This window comes from Ciconia boyciana, chromosome 15, assembly GCF_034638445.1.
Source record: "Ciconia boyciana chromosome 15, ASM3463844v1, whole genome shotgun sequence".
In the NCBI taxonomy this organism is placed as follows: Eukaryota; Metazoa; Chordata; class Aves; order Ciconiiformes; family Ciconiidae; genus Ciconia; species Ciconia boyciana.
The window spans coordinates 7,935,459-7,951,790 of NC_132948.1; positions in this window are offsets into that span (position 1 = coordinate 7,935,459).

The window sequence follows — 16,332 nt, forward strand, 5'->3', positions numbered from 1 at the left end:
CATGCTAGCAGACAGACAAACAGGATACTCTTTATTCTATAGTAAGAAGTGTGCCATAGTGGTGTTTTCAGGGTTTCTTTTTTGTTTGTTTGGTTGGTTTTTTTAAAGACACCAGGATTACACAGTTCAAAAAAAATTCCTACCCTAATGCATAAAATACTTCCCTTATGACAGAAATGAAGTTAATACATTTTGAGCAGCTTACCTTTTAGGGTTCCCAGGCTTTGCAAATTAAGGGAGAGAAACTGGCTGAGCAGCCATCAGCTGAACGCACACAGCAGCTCCTCAGACTCAGGGACGTGCACATAAGCCCAGCACCTTTGCTATTCTTATACTGCCCTTCATGACATTGGCTTTTTACATTTTGCTGCTCCACTGCTCAAGAAGATTGTGTGATTGTGTGTAAGATTTTGAACAAGCATTAAAAGGATACTGATGGCCTGTTTATGCACTGCCACATCACTTCACCCCCCCCCCCCCTTTTTTTTTTTAGAAGCAGAAGCTTTACAAATTGTAAATAGGCACAATGTAAAATCTTTCTGCTAAGCTTTGTCAAACCCTGACTCTGGAGGCAGGCTTTTGGGATGAGCCTGCAGAGCACTGGTGGAAGACGACAGCACTTTGGACACTAAGGCTTGGTGGATTTAGAAGCAGGGTTTCACTAAAATGAAGAGCAAAGGACCCAACCACACAATATTCTTTATAACTGAGGGAAGCTCAGAAGAGTCAGCTCTTAAACAGGAATTTTAATGTTAGTTTCATTTTTAGTACAGCCTGTTCTTTAGATTAATCTGTTTATTGCATTGAAAGAGAGATCCAAGCTTCGAGATTTACATTCAGCAGTAATGTTACCACAATACTCCAGAGAGGAAGATATTCTGAAAGCATACTATTTAAACCCTATCATAGTTTAAAAAGAAATAAATCATACCTGCACTAGCTTCACATAGGAGTAATTACTTTTTTTGCCTTTTACATCCACTGCCTCCAGCTGACTGTGTGACCAGCTCTAGGTTGGCAGGAGGTAGTATTCCTCAGTTCTCCTGAGCCATGGCATAATGTGACTGTGATCACTTCTTTCTTCTGCCAGAAAGATATCTACATTTTTTCCTTTTAATATTAATAGCCTTTTTTTCCTCCTCTGCACATAACATATCTTATCCATTTGTTGTGCTTGTCCTTAGCTCAGGTTCCATCAGTTCGGAAGACAATATAAAGGATGACTTCGGTTCTCACACCAATACCTACAGACCCCACTACCTATGTGGGGAGGAACACGTCAGGGGGTGGGGAGGGAGGAAAGAGTTAAAAAAAATCTCCTATTCATTGTCCTATTAAACATTTAATTTGATTCTACAAACTTCAAGAACCTAAGAGATATTCAAACCACTAGTCACGGTCATTACTACTTTAATTCTGAACACTGGCCTCTAAACCAAGTAGCCCGTTCAATACTCGCTAGAGCTGGTGTTCCCACACCACTAGTCACCTCAGTAGTCGTGACATCTCCCAGAAGATCATTATAGCTTTGCAAAATCATTGGAAGACTTGACAGAATGGCTTTTCAGTGTGCAGTATTAAGCGGGATAATAGTAATCATTTCAGTCTCTCTGTTCTGGACCAATACAGATGACACAACATTCAGTCATACCTGGTTTTGTATTGAGCAGAGTTGCCATGGTAATATCCAAATAAAAAAAATCTATTCTGCAAATGGTTTTAGCAATCTTGTAACTTCACTGTATTGCAAATGAGACAAATGGGCAGCTATAGTGCAAATTATCAGAGTAATCATTTTTGTTAAGTGTCTATCCCATCCAAGTAGTATTCAATATTATTTGGCAGTGCAATCTACAGATTTTTTGTTACCAAAAGATAGTGTTTTTAGAGGGAAAAAACACCTATCTGCTCCACATAAGTTGCTGCGAGGTTAATATTTATCTAACACACACAATTATACATTTCATAAACAAAATGCCAGAGTTTAGAGATAGATATTTATTATTTCTTTTGCCCTAATACTTTCTTCCCCATTTAGCAGGGAAACTTTTGTCTTAATCATCTTGACTTTCTTGATCTCGCTACAAGAGCAGCTGAGCTTGGAGCCCAGCCCCTGTACCAGCAGGGCTGACCTAGCCAGGCTGGGAGGGCACACAACCTCCTTAAGGCCTGACCAAGCTGGACAAGAGTTTATCAGACTTAACAGAGCAGCTATTTTTTAGCTCTGGGTCAAGAACAGAAGGAATTTACCATCACCCCAGACCAGTAAAAACATCTCTCTCTCAAATCAAGCACGTTCAGGCTGTAATAAATCAGTATCCAGTGACAGAGAATTAAAAGCAGTCAAACCTATGAAGCCAGGGCTGTTGGATGAGTTCTCAACCCTAAGCACGTCTTACCAAGTAAGAGATGTCTTTGAATTTAATTGCAAATTCATTTTTAAAGCAGAGGCTTTGGCCTGGCTGCAGGAACATGACCTCCCGATACACCCTCTGCTCCATGCATGGTTAGTGCTTGTCTCTAGCAAGCCATGAAGATACCTGCCCCGGCTCGTGTGGCAACTGCTCCGAGTCAGCAGCCTCTAGTACCAGACCACTATCAACACACCAAAGCTATTACATCCCAAATTAGACCTATCTAGACATTTCTACCATATCACATGCATACACCCGTGGCATCTAACTGCCACGTGTTAACGTGCCATACAGGAGGAGCAGTCTCCTCTGGAGTATCCTGTACCACCTCTTTTAGGGCTTATGGCACATGAAGCCTCCTGTCTTTCTTGACTGTTGTTTTCTTTCAGCTGTCAGTTATTTCAAGTTATTTGACAGTCTGAGTAAGAAATCACCTGATTTTTCTCCCAGGGTAAAGCAGTTTTTTGGCAGAATTACTACAAGCAAAGAGAATATGTGAACACCTTCACTTTGAAAATATACAGGCAGTATTAATCAAAATAATAATGCCCTGAAACCCACCTTCCTCTACAGATACCCTGGACCAGGCCAAACAAAGAATTTAAACTGAAAACTTTAAATTGAGATTGACCTAAGGCAGTACAGAATTCAGACCATATCACAATCTGAACTACTTCCCCTTATTTTTCCCCCAAAGAGTTGATACTCATTTTTTCCAATCTGGTTTGGTCATAGCACAGTGGCTTCCTGACAAGGTTAGAGTTTGTCATTTTACCAGAAAAATGGACTATAAACAACTTAAGGTGGATTCATCCTTCTGAGAAAGCACTCAGGAAAAGCTGGACAAGAGACTTTTACCTCCTCTCCAAGCCAGGAAGCATGAACATAGAATAAGCCTGAAACCACAGTGGCCATGTACCTGATCAGGTTTCCTTAGCCCAGTTCTCTCACTCATATGTTAATTGGTAAGCGACACTGTTCCCCATTAGACAAAAATCCCGAACTCTTTTCTGGGCTACTTTGTGCTCAGATTGTCTCAGTATTTTACTGTTGCTGAGATCAGGCAATTTTATTGTCACAGTACCATTTACCGCCCTGTCCCCCACCCCATTTCTGGAAGTTTACTACAAGTTTTGTGCTTACCTGCTATCACCATCAGTAAGAAATACCCCCCCCCCAGGACTCATCAGTGCACATTACCCCAGCAAGACACTGCTCTTTTTAAAGGATTATTTTCCTTTCCTCATCACTTAAGAGTCAGGAGATTTCTTTCTTGCCTACTGAGATGCAAGCTCTATCAGAAAATCTCTCCCTCGCTACAATGAGGGTTTTTTCTTTTCCCACAGGGATTTGTCTATCAACACTGACGCTACAAGGAACTGCAATGGGTCACAACACAAATTCATGAGATGTGCAGCTCTTGAAAAAAAGGCCTAAATTAGGGTCAGAAGCAACAGACTAGTTTCTTTGACAAAATTTGTACCAGTTTGTAACAAACAAACAAGACTTGGCAAGGAACAGTTAGAAAAACAACTTTTTTTTTAAAAAAAAGAAACTTTGCAAAATTATTACTTATCTTTGCCAGAGGCTCATAACTTTATTTTTCAACAGGCTCCAAAGTTAATTTGTTGCTGTTCCTTTGGTTCAACGCCATAGAACAGAAGAGATTGATATATAGGGGAAGACGAGGACCAGTTACGATGCCACTGCTATTTTGGAAGCACTAGGAAAACCCAAGCCAGCCATGCGACATGCTACCCATGCAAATACAAACATCAGGCGAGAGCCTCAGGTGGGCACCATCTCACCCAGCGTATCTTGCAAGTAGCCTCTTACCCACCTGGTCAAGCAAGCACCCTTACTGTAGCAAAATGCCATGCAAGCCACCAGACTCCAGGTTTATTTGGGGCACCCATAAGGCCACCAATTCCCACCACAAAAATCAGAAAAGTTCTCAGGGATCCTCCACACGCCCCCAAACCATCCCAACCTGCCAGAGATGCTGGATTTCCTTACCACCAACCCTCCAAATTCAGAAGTGTTTTTATTTCACACATGCCTCCTTTACCTGGACCCCCCCAGCTGCAGCGTGCCACCTCCCGTCAACTCTTTCTCCAACCTGCGCTTCTTCCATAAAGAGTTAACAGGGCTGAAGTTAAGGCCCAGTGACACCAAGTATCGTGTGTCAGGCTGTTTGCTCGCCTCCCTCCTTGGGCAGGGATGCTAACATCCTCCTTGTTTAATGAATTATCTAACACACTGCCAGCGCACAAGCTGTGATGAGGTTTATGCCAACAGCACCGCTTGATGAGATTTTAAGATCTCGCCGCAAGACTGAAGTCTGGGTTTGAAGACGAAGCAATGGACCCTAACCTTTCTGATGGGCAATTTAAGCAAATCCAGACACAAAATATATCAGCCCTGAACAGGCTCCTCACTCCCTTCCCGCAGCTCCTGGCTTGGCTCCCCACTAGAGGTCACTGCAAAACCCATTTTAATTTGCAGATTGAAGTTTCCACGGATTATCCCTTTTTTTCATATGCAACAGACAGTTTCTCCCCCAAAAAATTACTTCTCGGGTTGGACTTCGATTGCCACCAACTCCCACACGACACCAGCTCTTTCTCCCCCTCCACCCAGCTGTCAGAGACAACAACAACAAATATTTTCCCGTGATTGCTTCTCTGCATAAACAATTGTCAAAAGAATAAACCCCCTCCATTTGGGTAGCCCGTGATCCATGAGCAGCAGCAAGTGACCTCTCAGTTCTGTTCAACCATCTCCCGGATGATGCTTTCAATCCTGTAAAGAGCTCCGTATCTGAGAAGCTTCACACCCAAGTCCAACCTCACTGATTAACAAAGGTGTCCTTCTAAAGGGACTCGTAGCGAGATCAGGGTCTACAGAAGTGGAAGAACCCTTCCTGCACCACAAAATACCTTTGCCTGGTCTTACGGCAACATTCAGAAGTTAGATACCTTACCTCGTGGCTCAGTCATCGAGGAAAACGGGCAAACAGTACGATCTGGGAAGCTGAGTGGAGCAAAGGCATTTTTGACATCCTCAGCTAACAAATACTGATTATGAACAAGAACGTTCGAGACTTAAAATAAAAAACAAACAAACAATATACTTCCATAGAGAAGTGGAAAGAAGCACCTGTTTAACAGACAGTTTATTTAGAATCATACATTTCACAACAGAATTGTTTTTCAGTAACGGAAAAGATAATTCCTACCGACAAGAGCACACTTGGGTTACAATCTCCGCAAAAAAGCTTCCTGCTCCCACCCCTCTCCAAAACTCAGAGCCTTATCTCACGCTGGACACAGTGATCCTAAAGCACAGTTCAGTCTATTTGTTCAGCTCCGTCTCCCGCTGGCATCCTAGGAAATCTGCTGTGATACCAAACATTTACCACCCTTGTTGCCTGTTCTCCTGTTGTTACACCCCTGAGACGTAAGCAAATAAAGTTTGTGCCGCAGGAACGTAGCACAGTAAGCAGACATCTCTGGAGCCATCTGATTTAAAATAGACATGAGTCTCAGGCCTGCTCAGGACAGATGAACTTGGAGTAACACTGCTAATACAGATTCCTTTAGAAACGTCAGCGCTCTGTTTTGGAAATACTCATTTACTGCAAGAGGCAGCGCTCCTTGACCCAGCCCTGCGCCCCTTGTGCGCAACAGGAATTTGCTCATTAAGAGTCCTGAAAATGGGAGGGCAGCACTGCAAGGATTACAACAGGGAAACCCCCTGGGCTCTGCTCCACCTAAGGCAAAGGAAGTTGCCCAACCAAAAGAAGCTGCCCAAAAGGGCAGTGATAGCGCTTGGCCATCAAGAGTGGTAAAGAACGATGTCCTGCAAGAGCCTGCTTGGCAAGGTCAGCAGGAGAGCACGGACAGGTCCCAGCAGTCATGTCTCTTCCTTCAACTCTGGCAGTGACCTCAAGGTCAAGATTACAGCATGCCGCACGGCTGCTGGAAGGGGCTACAGGCAGCTGCCTGCACAGTATCTGCTCCAGGAGGAGCCAGGACCCCATCCCTTCATCCCCAAAGAGATCTCAGGTTCGGTGACCATCAAAGAGCTGGTACTGCTGTACGCTTGGCAATAGGACTTGGAGCAACACGTCACCGCCCAAGAATAACGGCGAGCCCAGGGTGACAGGGAAACGCTTTCCTCCTACTGTGGAAACTTTGGTGTGGCTCGTAAGAATTAATCTGTTCAGGGTAATTTTCAGATAAACAAGAACCGCACATAAAACAGATAAAAGCAGACCAGATCTCCACCAAGTGACCAAGCTATGGTCATCCCATTGCAGCAAAGCCAACAAAAAGACGAGATGATTTTCAGACATTTCAGTGATTCTGACCCCTGTATCTCTGGCAATTTCTTCCACATTTATAATGAATCTGAAATACTATACATTGACTATGCTTGGAAATGCAGCAGCAGCACTGTGGAAAAGTGATGGCTTGGGTCTGTAACAAGGAACTTGGGCCGTCTTGCACTACTGTGCACACTTTTCAAGGCAAGAGAATTCATAAATACAATTATACTGCGGAAAAATTTACACATTGTAACCTAATTTCTTTTCAAAAGAATACAGAATAAGAGGGTTTTAAGGTTAATCAACAGCCTAGGGAAACGCCAACAGTTCTTAAGGCCTCTTGTCTGTCTCCAGGGCATAGTCTGCTATAGACTTGTTAAAGGGTGACTGTCTGTCTTTCTCAATAGAGGAGAGGTCGAGGTGAACCACTTCACTTTCATAAATCAAAAGAAAGAAAAAAAGTGAGAAAATCTCCAGAGTTCAAACATTTCTTTAAAACCCAAACTTTAAATACTAAATGGGCTTCATGGCTGCCATTTTGAAAAACATTAGTTTGCCAAAGGACCCTTTTGATTTCTATTTGAAATGCGAGCGCTCACAGATAATCCATTGAGAATCAAACCCCCACAAAAGGCTTCCTGAAACAATCGCGGCGCTGGTGAAGGACAACATTTTTGTGCCCAAAATAAAACATTTTAATGCGCTACAATCCATTACACATATATTCCTACATTTCCTTTCAGTAATTATTCATTAGAAAACATTTAACGTCACTGCAGATTTCACACTGGGCAGTCTGCACACAAAGGAGAAGAGTTGGCCCATTTATAAGGGGCTGAGGCCGCCTTTTCTCATCCGAGAAACTCCAAGGCGGTGGGGGCTGCCGGACACAACGGGCAGGCTAAATTGTGCGGTTAACGGTCAAAGCCCCCCTGCCTACTTTGACACTCATTTAAAGATGACGGGGAACAATAGAGATTTGTTCTTAGCAACTCTTTCTTGTTACACGGGGTCTACATCGGCTGTGCCGGGCGGTTCAAGGCATGAAACCGGTGCTGATGTTCGGTTCCACCTGCCATTGCTTGCCCTGCTCGCTGCTCTCCCCCCCTTCCCCTTTCCCCACTTTAACACAATGAGACAGGTAAAGAATATCATTAAAAAGAGTCCCATTCAGCACGTCAGCTTTAATAAAACAATTGCCTATCAGGTTAATATGAGCAGCTCAAATTTTGGGTTAGTGCCAGTAAGCCTGCTCTTCTGGACCACGTTAGTCAAAACAGCCCTTCTTGCCCCAAAACTCCCAGTTCACCTCCAGGATTCCAGTTTGCACCAGTGCTCCCAGGTTACAGCGCTGTCAGCAGGCACCAATGCATTCAGACACCCGACCTACAGCATAAAACACTTCTTTATAACCTTTTAATTGACAAACCCGTAACAACTGCTAAGAAAGATCCTTTTGCTTTATCAGCTTGTTTTGCATGCAGCAGAGATGCTGCCTGAAAGTCTGTTTTTGCCCCTGCACCCCAGACACGCTAACTTGATGGGCGAGGAAAGCAGCGGCAATCGCACTTCACTTGGGAAATTTAAGACTATAAAAATCAAGCTACAAATCCTGTCAAGCCAGAACAGAGACACTAACTGCATGCTCTTGCTCTCAGTCACTGCTTTTTAGATATAAATGCCAGTTTTTTTTCAGCACCGACATGCTTAGATTTACTGCTGCTGGACCAGAGGCAGCTCCTTAATGAATCCTGAATCTTTATTAATTGCAGAGCAGGACATCTTATTAGAAAGCATAAATTGCTGATAAGCTCCATAAAACGTATTCCCTAGCTAACAGAGCACAGAATTTCCAGCTGGAAAGCTAACATTCAGAGTTAAAGCTTCTGGAAATAAGGGAGAGTAGATTTATTTAACTTCTAGGAACGAGAAGGACAGTCCTTGAGTATCTGACAGTCCATACGTTACAGGGAGAGTAGCATTAAACAACAGTAAGTTCACGTATTCAGAAGTCTTGCAGATGAACAGAAAGAGACTCCTTGGTAAGATGCCTTCTGTGTTGGCCAGAGCACAGCTCAGACCTTGACTTTGCTCCGATAACTACAGAGAACACACCGCAGGACAGGGCCACCTCCAGAAAAATTTCAAAAAAACCAAACCCCAACCAAGCTACAGGGAAGATGTAACAGGTATTGCCTCTGCCTGGATTAGGTTGCAGTCCCTCTGTATTTACAATTATTGCTTGTTTGGTCTCAACCAGGACTTGGGCTGCTCGGAGCAAGCACCATTATTCCTACGGTGTTGCTATTCCCCATAAGAGAGGGAGATACAGCAACCTCTCCCAGCCGCATGGTGTTGCGGGTAGGAGGTCCAGCCCTCCGGCCAGGTTCCAGACCTACACCAGCCACACAGAAATCTAGAAGACTGAAGGCACCTTCTCCCCCTTTCACAGTTTGAACACTCTGGTTTTCACAGTCACAAATTTTAATTCTTAGTCTAGAATTCCAGATAGATAGAAAAAAAAATAGCAGAAACTCATGACCCCTCAGTACAGTGCTAGGTTTTATTGAAACACAAGTGAACACACTATCATGGCATTTGCAAAGCAGCCACAACATCATAGGGGAAAGAGAACTAGAGGAAAACTGCACCCAAACACACACTTCTGGACACAGCAAGAAGGCCACGGATAAAATAAGTATTGGTATCACATCTCCCATAGAAGCATTCCAACACAAACCCCAGTGATAAAATCCTTTGGGTATCAGAAAGCAAAGAGAAGCTGGCCTGTGTAATCACTCCTCTCGAGGGAAGCGACATGTCAGTGTCGAAACTGAAAGCAGACAAGATGAATGACGCCTGGGACAACAAATTGCTGTCTAAAACGAGATTACAAGTCAAGTTCCCATAGCAAAAGCCAGTCTTTATCTCTGCACCAGAGCCCCCCAAAAATCAAGGGCTGCTTTGATAACGATGACAAACCAGTAACTTGCAGAGGCTGCAACACAAGGTCTGATTCACGTGAATTACAGCAAAGGTCACCCAAACGCTCACATTCATTTAGAACGTGCACTTGCTCTGGGCCCGGTTTGTCAGGCTTGAAGTAGCATCAGATGCCAGGACTGCAGTTTTGCACGCAGGTAGGAGGAACTCAGAGGCTGCATCTGAAGAGGCTGCAAGCACAGGCTCCTAGTTGCCTAGATTACCTAGTTGCAAATTTACTGGCAAGTGTAATATTTCAACAGAGCCTAGAGAGGCAGCCACAATGGAGCAGGGAATGTTCTTGGGAATAAATAGCAAACCTCCTTCAAAATGATGCAGAAAACATCTTTATCAGACCTTCCTTACTGTTTTAGTTTTCCTGGACCCCCTTGCACACAAAGCACTTGGCTAACAAGCATTTAAATTCAGAAGTCAAGCACAAAGACATTGTCAATAAGCCACATAAATGCTTCATTCTGGAAACTACCACCTGAAGCCACAGGAGAGCCTCTTGCACCCCACCAACCAGTCTGCCGGGGGGTTAACAGACTAGATTTGCTTTACAGCCACCTGCAACATTAAGCAGCAAACAGTGTGGCAAGACTTAACACAGGAGAAATTTATGTAAAGGAAAAGATAGGGTGTTATCTTCAGAAGACATCCTTTTACTACCCCTCACGATACTTTACAGCGCATGAAAGTGATTTTTGAGGGTAGGAAGGGTCTGGTCACGGTACCCGTGAGGAACTTGCATCCCTGCTTGCAGCTCTGAAGCCAAGTGAGAGAAAAGGCAAGCACTCTGGCTTGTTACAGAGATGGGGGCAGAGAAGAAGGAAAATGAAGAAGCACAGTGATCCCCCTTAGGGCATCCAAGTTATTTTTACTCCATAGCAAGTACAAAAGGGGGATCTCCAGCACTCTGCATGCAGCAGGACCCACCCATCAGGGTCCCCAAAGGGCAGTTTGTTTTTTAAATAAAGATCAAGGCTCCTCAAGCAGTCACATAGACATTACCAGGCATTCTGGTGTGCATGTTGCAAGCCCTCTTCTCCACTGATCAGAAAAACATCCCTCTCTTCTCCAAGCAGGTGAAAGTCAGCTCCTTCCTTCCTCCTGTGGTCACATCATTCTCTCCAAAACACCTCAGAAACAGTCCTACCTCTTGTCCTTTGAGAAGGAAGAAAATCATTGCTACCTACACACTGCAAGTCAGGCACCAGTTTGCCAAGACAGTTATCCCTCCTCATTTAGCCAGAAATTCTCATTTTAAAGCACCCATTAGCATAAAAACCTTACAAAGAGCTCTAGAACTTACCCCCACTTCTTCCATATTGCTACAAAAAGGTAACCTAAAGCAAGCCAAGCAGGAAAGAGAAAAAAGTAAATCACCCCCACCTTCTGAAACACAAAACTACCCACTCTGTATATGATATATTGCCACAGCAGAGCAGGCTGGAAGCAGAGGTGACTCAGCTGTTTGCTCCTATGGTTAAAAGGCTACCGAATGGCTGATACAGGGAAACTTAATCATCTGAAACAGGGAAAACCTGTTAAAATAGGTAAAAGAGGTAAGTGAAGAGGTATGTTTGAAAGGAGCAACAAAACGTTAATCACTTTTTAGCCTTAATCCTTAACAAAATGACCACTGTGGTGCAGCTGCTGTAAAACCTCTTTCTTTTTCCTCTCATGGGAAAGAAGAAAGGAAGATTTGGTTTAATATACTAGCAGTATTTAAGAATAAAGATGTTGTCTATATGAAATTATTTTATTTGTGCTTAACAAGGATACAAGAAGAAAGAATATACACAAGTGTATCTTCTTCTACAAGCAAATTTTTGTATATAATGCTTGAATTTTTAAAAAATAAACCCTCACCACATAGTATAGGCAACTGCTGTCAAAAGTTAGATGGTAACATAATTGCAGGCTAACAAATATAAGACCAATATATCAGCAGATGCTTTTGTATTTTACGATATTGCATATCAGGAGATGATATGAAATTCTTGGATTTAGGTGCATGTTTGAATCAGAAAGTGTTACTATTAAAGTATATATTTCTCGTCTTGAAAAATAAGTCTAAAATTAACAACTTTTAGTTTCATACAAGGGCATAAGTAGCTTTATACATTATTTATCTTGGGTTTTATACTTAGAGCTGAATGTTATTTGAGGAGTAGAAATAGCTACAGTGATTTAGAAGTAAATACATATAAAAAATAAAACAGAGGGGGGTTTGGAGGAAAATAATGTGTTGCCTTTATGAACCCCTAAGTCTTTCCTTTAAGAACTCCTCTTCTCACAGAGGACTATTTACAGTGAATGAACATTATCCTGGCAATCAAACTGAGTATTTCCCTTCTGCTAGGTGGTGAGCAAAGAGAGGACGTGGAAGAAAAGCAGTGCCAGTGGGGAGAAAGGAGAAGCCAGGAACCACTCCTGCTGCAGCCATCGCTCTGTTCCCGTTCAGGGCTCTGTGCAGCACTCGGCTGTCCTGGCCTCGGAGGAAACGATGACAATTATCGCAGCAATGAATGTGCTCGGCCCGTTTGCTGTAATTCTGTCTCGTGTCATTAATACAGTAAATAACTAGATAGCGAGTGTTGTCTAAGGGTGAAAATAAAGGCCGTGCAAACCCAAACTATATGTAAGTTGCTGTTTGCTTCTCAGCAGCTCACGTTGTAGATAATGTTTTCTTTGTTTTGCCTTTCATTATGTTTGTAACATCTCCGTTTCCGCTTCAGGAGGCCACGTCCCCCCCCCCGCTCCCCAAAGAGCCCCGTGTTGGCCGAGCCCAGCCGGAGCAGCGAGCCCAGCGCTCATTGATACCAGACAGGGAGAAAAGAAAGCTTGATTTTAAATAGGAGAAATTCCTCTACGCCTTGCAGCTCTTTTGCAAATCTAGAATTCAATGCTTAGCAAATAGGAGGATGTTGCTCCTGTCCCCAGCAGATTACGGCCAGTTAATAAACTGTTCCGGGAACGAGGAGCCGGTGGCGTGCCACGAGGGCTTGCAGACACTCAAGCAGTGTCACAACTCCAGAGCTCCAGAGTTGGTGAAACACGGGGTGGGGATACACAAAGGCTATTGCCTGAGGAATTACTCTCGGATCCTATTAGGATTACTGTGCTGATTTTATGGTCTTTAAAGCTGACCTTCAAAAGGACAAATTGAGAAGAAGGAGCAGGGTAATGCTGCTTTGGGTTTTTTGAAATGAGAAATGCAAGTCCCAGCTGGTTTTTCCTGGGAGGATGAATAAAGAAGGAGCAGGTTTAACATCAGTAGGGCCAAAGAAGCTGCACGGGGTCATCTGACAAGAGCAAATGAGTTTTCCTTTGAGCATTTGTTGGGTTTTTTGTCTGATAACTGTAATTTATTTCAAATATCTGTCACGTAGTATAACAGTGGGAAGGAAAACTTTCACAGCAGAGTTGCAAAAGCCCCCAGCTACTAAAAGCTGTTAATAAGTCTGGATCTGTCAAACTAATATACATTAAAAGGGAAAGATAAGAATTTTTTTTTTTTTAATTGGATAAAATAAAATACTTTTTTTTCCTGAGGAGGAACTCTTTTCGAGCCTTCTACAACTATTATTAAAAAGAAATTACCTCATTCCTATATCAGTTTAAAACCTCAATGGCAAGGTACCTATCACATCCCGTGGACTATTCTTACATTTATGCTTAAGTTTGGATCACTGAACAGGGGGCTCCGCTGCCTCTGAGTCAGCTAGACCATGCGCTATCGAGTAGCAACACTGAAAATTGCATGCAAAGTAAAAAACCCTTCCGTGTTGCAATAAGCAAAACTCCAATAGATTTAACAGGATCGTTGCGCAGCCAGACACCCACATCATCTCCGAGTTCAGCAGTCAGTACTTCATCTCACTAAAATACATCCCTTTATCTTCCTCTCTGGTACTACGACACATCGAAGCAAACCCACTATTACTTCCTTTCATTCTGTCTTCTCACCAGACAGAAGATGTGGAAGGAATTAATTATGGCTAATTAAAAATTAAATCCTCTGTCTTGCCTTTGGTCACTGTATTTCTCTCTCTGACTCAGAATATGCAGCTCAAATGCTCTATTATGTTCTGCCTCTGTCACCTTTTATTTGGGAATAATTTGCTTACTTCTCTTGGGCTTCAGCATCAAGCTCTGTCATTTGGTCTTGGCGGCGTGAGCTGCAGAGCTCCAGTCCGGCTCCCACCTCTGCTCCCTCTGCTCCATGCCGCTGCTGCTGCTCGCAGCTGAGCACCTTTGCTTCAGCACCTCTCCCCAGCGACTCCGTGTCACTCCTTACCTCAAACCCCCCCAGCCAGCAAGGGCCTCCCTCTGCTTATGTGCCGAGCTGACTCCCTCCAGCCCAATCACTTGACGGAGCAGCTCTCTGCGAAGCTTTTCAACCGCGGTTCCTCCGAGGACACCACCTCTGCTGCACAACTGACCTTCATGAAATGCACTGTGAGTGAGAATTCTGTTGTCCCTGCCAGACACAGACAACAATTTTCTTTGGGGAAGAGGAGAAAAGGAGGTGCAAAGGAACCACTTTGAACCTCCTTTGAGCAGGTCTCAACACACTGATGCTCAATAATAAATGGAGGATTAACCAAGTTATTTTGCAGCAAGTGGAATGTTTGCCAAGTAGGTCACAGAATTTCACCATGTCATTCGTTCGCTTACGAGTCAGCTCTGGACCAAGAATGTCAAGGTTACCTGGATGTCTGTCCTACAAAAACCATAACCAGGTTTTGTGATGAGATTTGACGGAGATTGCCGGAGGCAGAGTGCCACGCCAAGACTGTGACCACTGTCCAAACAGGCCAGCTTCAGAACTTCCTAAGCATTTAGAAAGACTAAACCGGACTATTTAAGAAAACAGTCTGTGTTAGTGACGCAGTACTGCTGCAGAGCTCTTACAGCATTTTCCCCGGAAGTTTTGCTACAGTCTACGGCAAGAGAAAGTCATCAGCAGGCACCGAGAAACCTGCACCTTAATTTCAAGAGCTGTTCTAAACCTTTGAATTTTAATATCTTGTTGGAAAAAAGTAGCTGGTTTGATCCTGGAGTTCCATCTGTCATCTCCTCTGTCAAGACTTCATTAGCATGCAAGTGAGATGTCACCCCAGTCCCAAGAAATTTCTTTGTCCAAGTCCACTAAATTAAATTAGCCAGCAGAGACAGAAAGTGAACATTTATGAATACACAGGTATCAAGGATAAAAGTCGGTCTTACTGCTGAAGGCGTATTGTCCAAGCTAAAGCCAACACACTCTTTTGCACCATGAAGTTTTTGAAATGAGTCTAGATATTTGCGACTGAATTATATCAGTTGTGTACTTTATAAAAATATTATTTCAAAATCATTATACCATCATCTAGCCTATGGAAATGCACTACTCAAATATTTACTAATGCAGTTAATAGAAATGTCATATGGAACTACATCTCTAGCTAGCTGCAATACATCTATCACTATAGCCACTAATAATTAAAGTTACCTGGGTATCCATCTTGAATGCTGTTAAAGTCAGCTGTTAACAATTATTCCAGCTAAACCATTCAAAAGGTGCTTTGAACTTGTTTAAGGTCCTTCGTAACACTGTGCAGCTAGCTAGGAGACTACGTTCTAACCCGAACAGAGTACCTTTAATAATTTACTGTGAGTCAGGGACTTTGTCCTATGGTACTTGCATACACTTAGTGGCCGCTTTTCCAAGATAAGCACTAGAAACTGTATCTTCCTTGAGATTACATTGCAGGCACCAGTGATCTTTGATGAGCCAGTATAAGCATTATATGTTAATTACGAACTACCGAAATAAGTGAGTGCATCCATCTGCTGTTTTAAAACTGCCCCTGGAGTCAGCCCAATCCAGGATCGTGGCAGTGTTGCAGACCGGGTGGTGGGTGCTCATCTGCTTGTTCAGAAACCGGAATGTTAGAGGCTGTAGGAGCTGACTTGAGCTGGAAGCTTTAAGGTTAATAATGTATATTCTCGTGGTTATAGTATCTCTCTTCCCAGGCTGAGGCCAAGACATGCTTAAAAATTAAAAGTGCAGATATCCTACAAAGGAGGAACAGATGCTAAGACTACACATTAATCTTTAATGTGATTCCAACTCACACACTAAATTTTACTAACTTCCCTGCATCGCTGCAACCTCCACCATCTCTTCACCCCACTGTGCAACGTGCCATTCACTGTGATAGGGATACAGTGGATACAGACTTACCCTAAAGAAAGACTTAAAACGGTGTTATAATGAATGAGTACTCAACTCTCACATTCACATATTGTATTCTCCCGTTTTCTTCTACGGGGTCCTGACGTGTTGTAACCAGATCTAAGGAGAGGCAGTCCTACCTCTGCTGGCATCCTCGCTGCACTGTCCTCACACTCAGTCCCACACACATTAGCTGATGAAAAATTAGACCTTGAGCTTCAAGCGATTTCTACAGCTGCTTAAATAAAGAGAAAGACAGAGAGAACATTTATTAAATTCTTTCAGGTTTATCTAGCAATTCATTCCCCATTACATAGCGTGTGGTGCATCTAAAGTGCATGTACGTATTTATGTAGGTGTCTATGAACCACAACAAA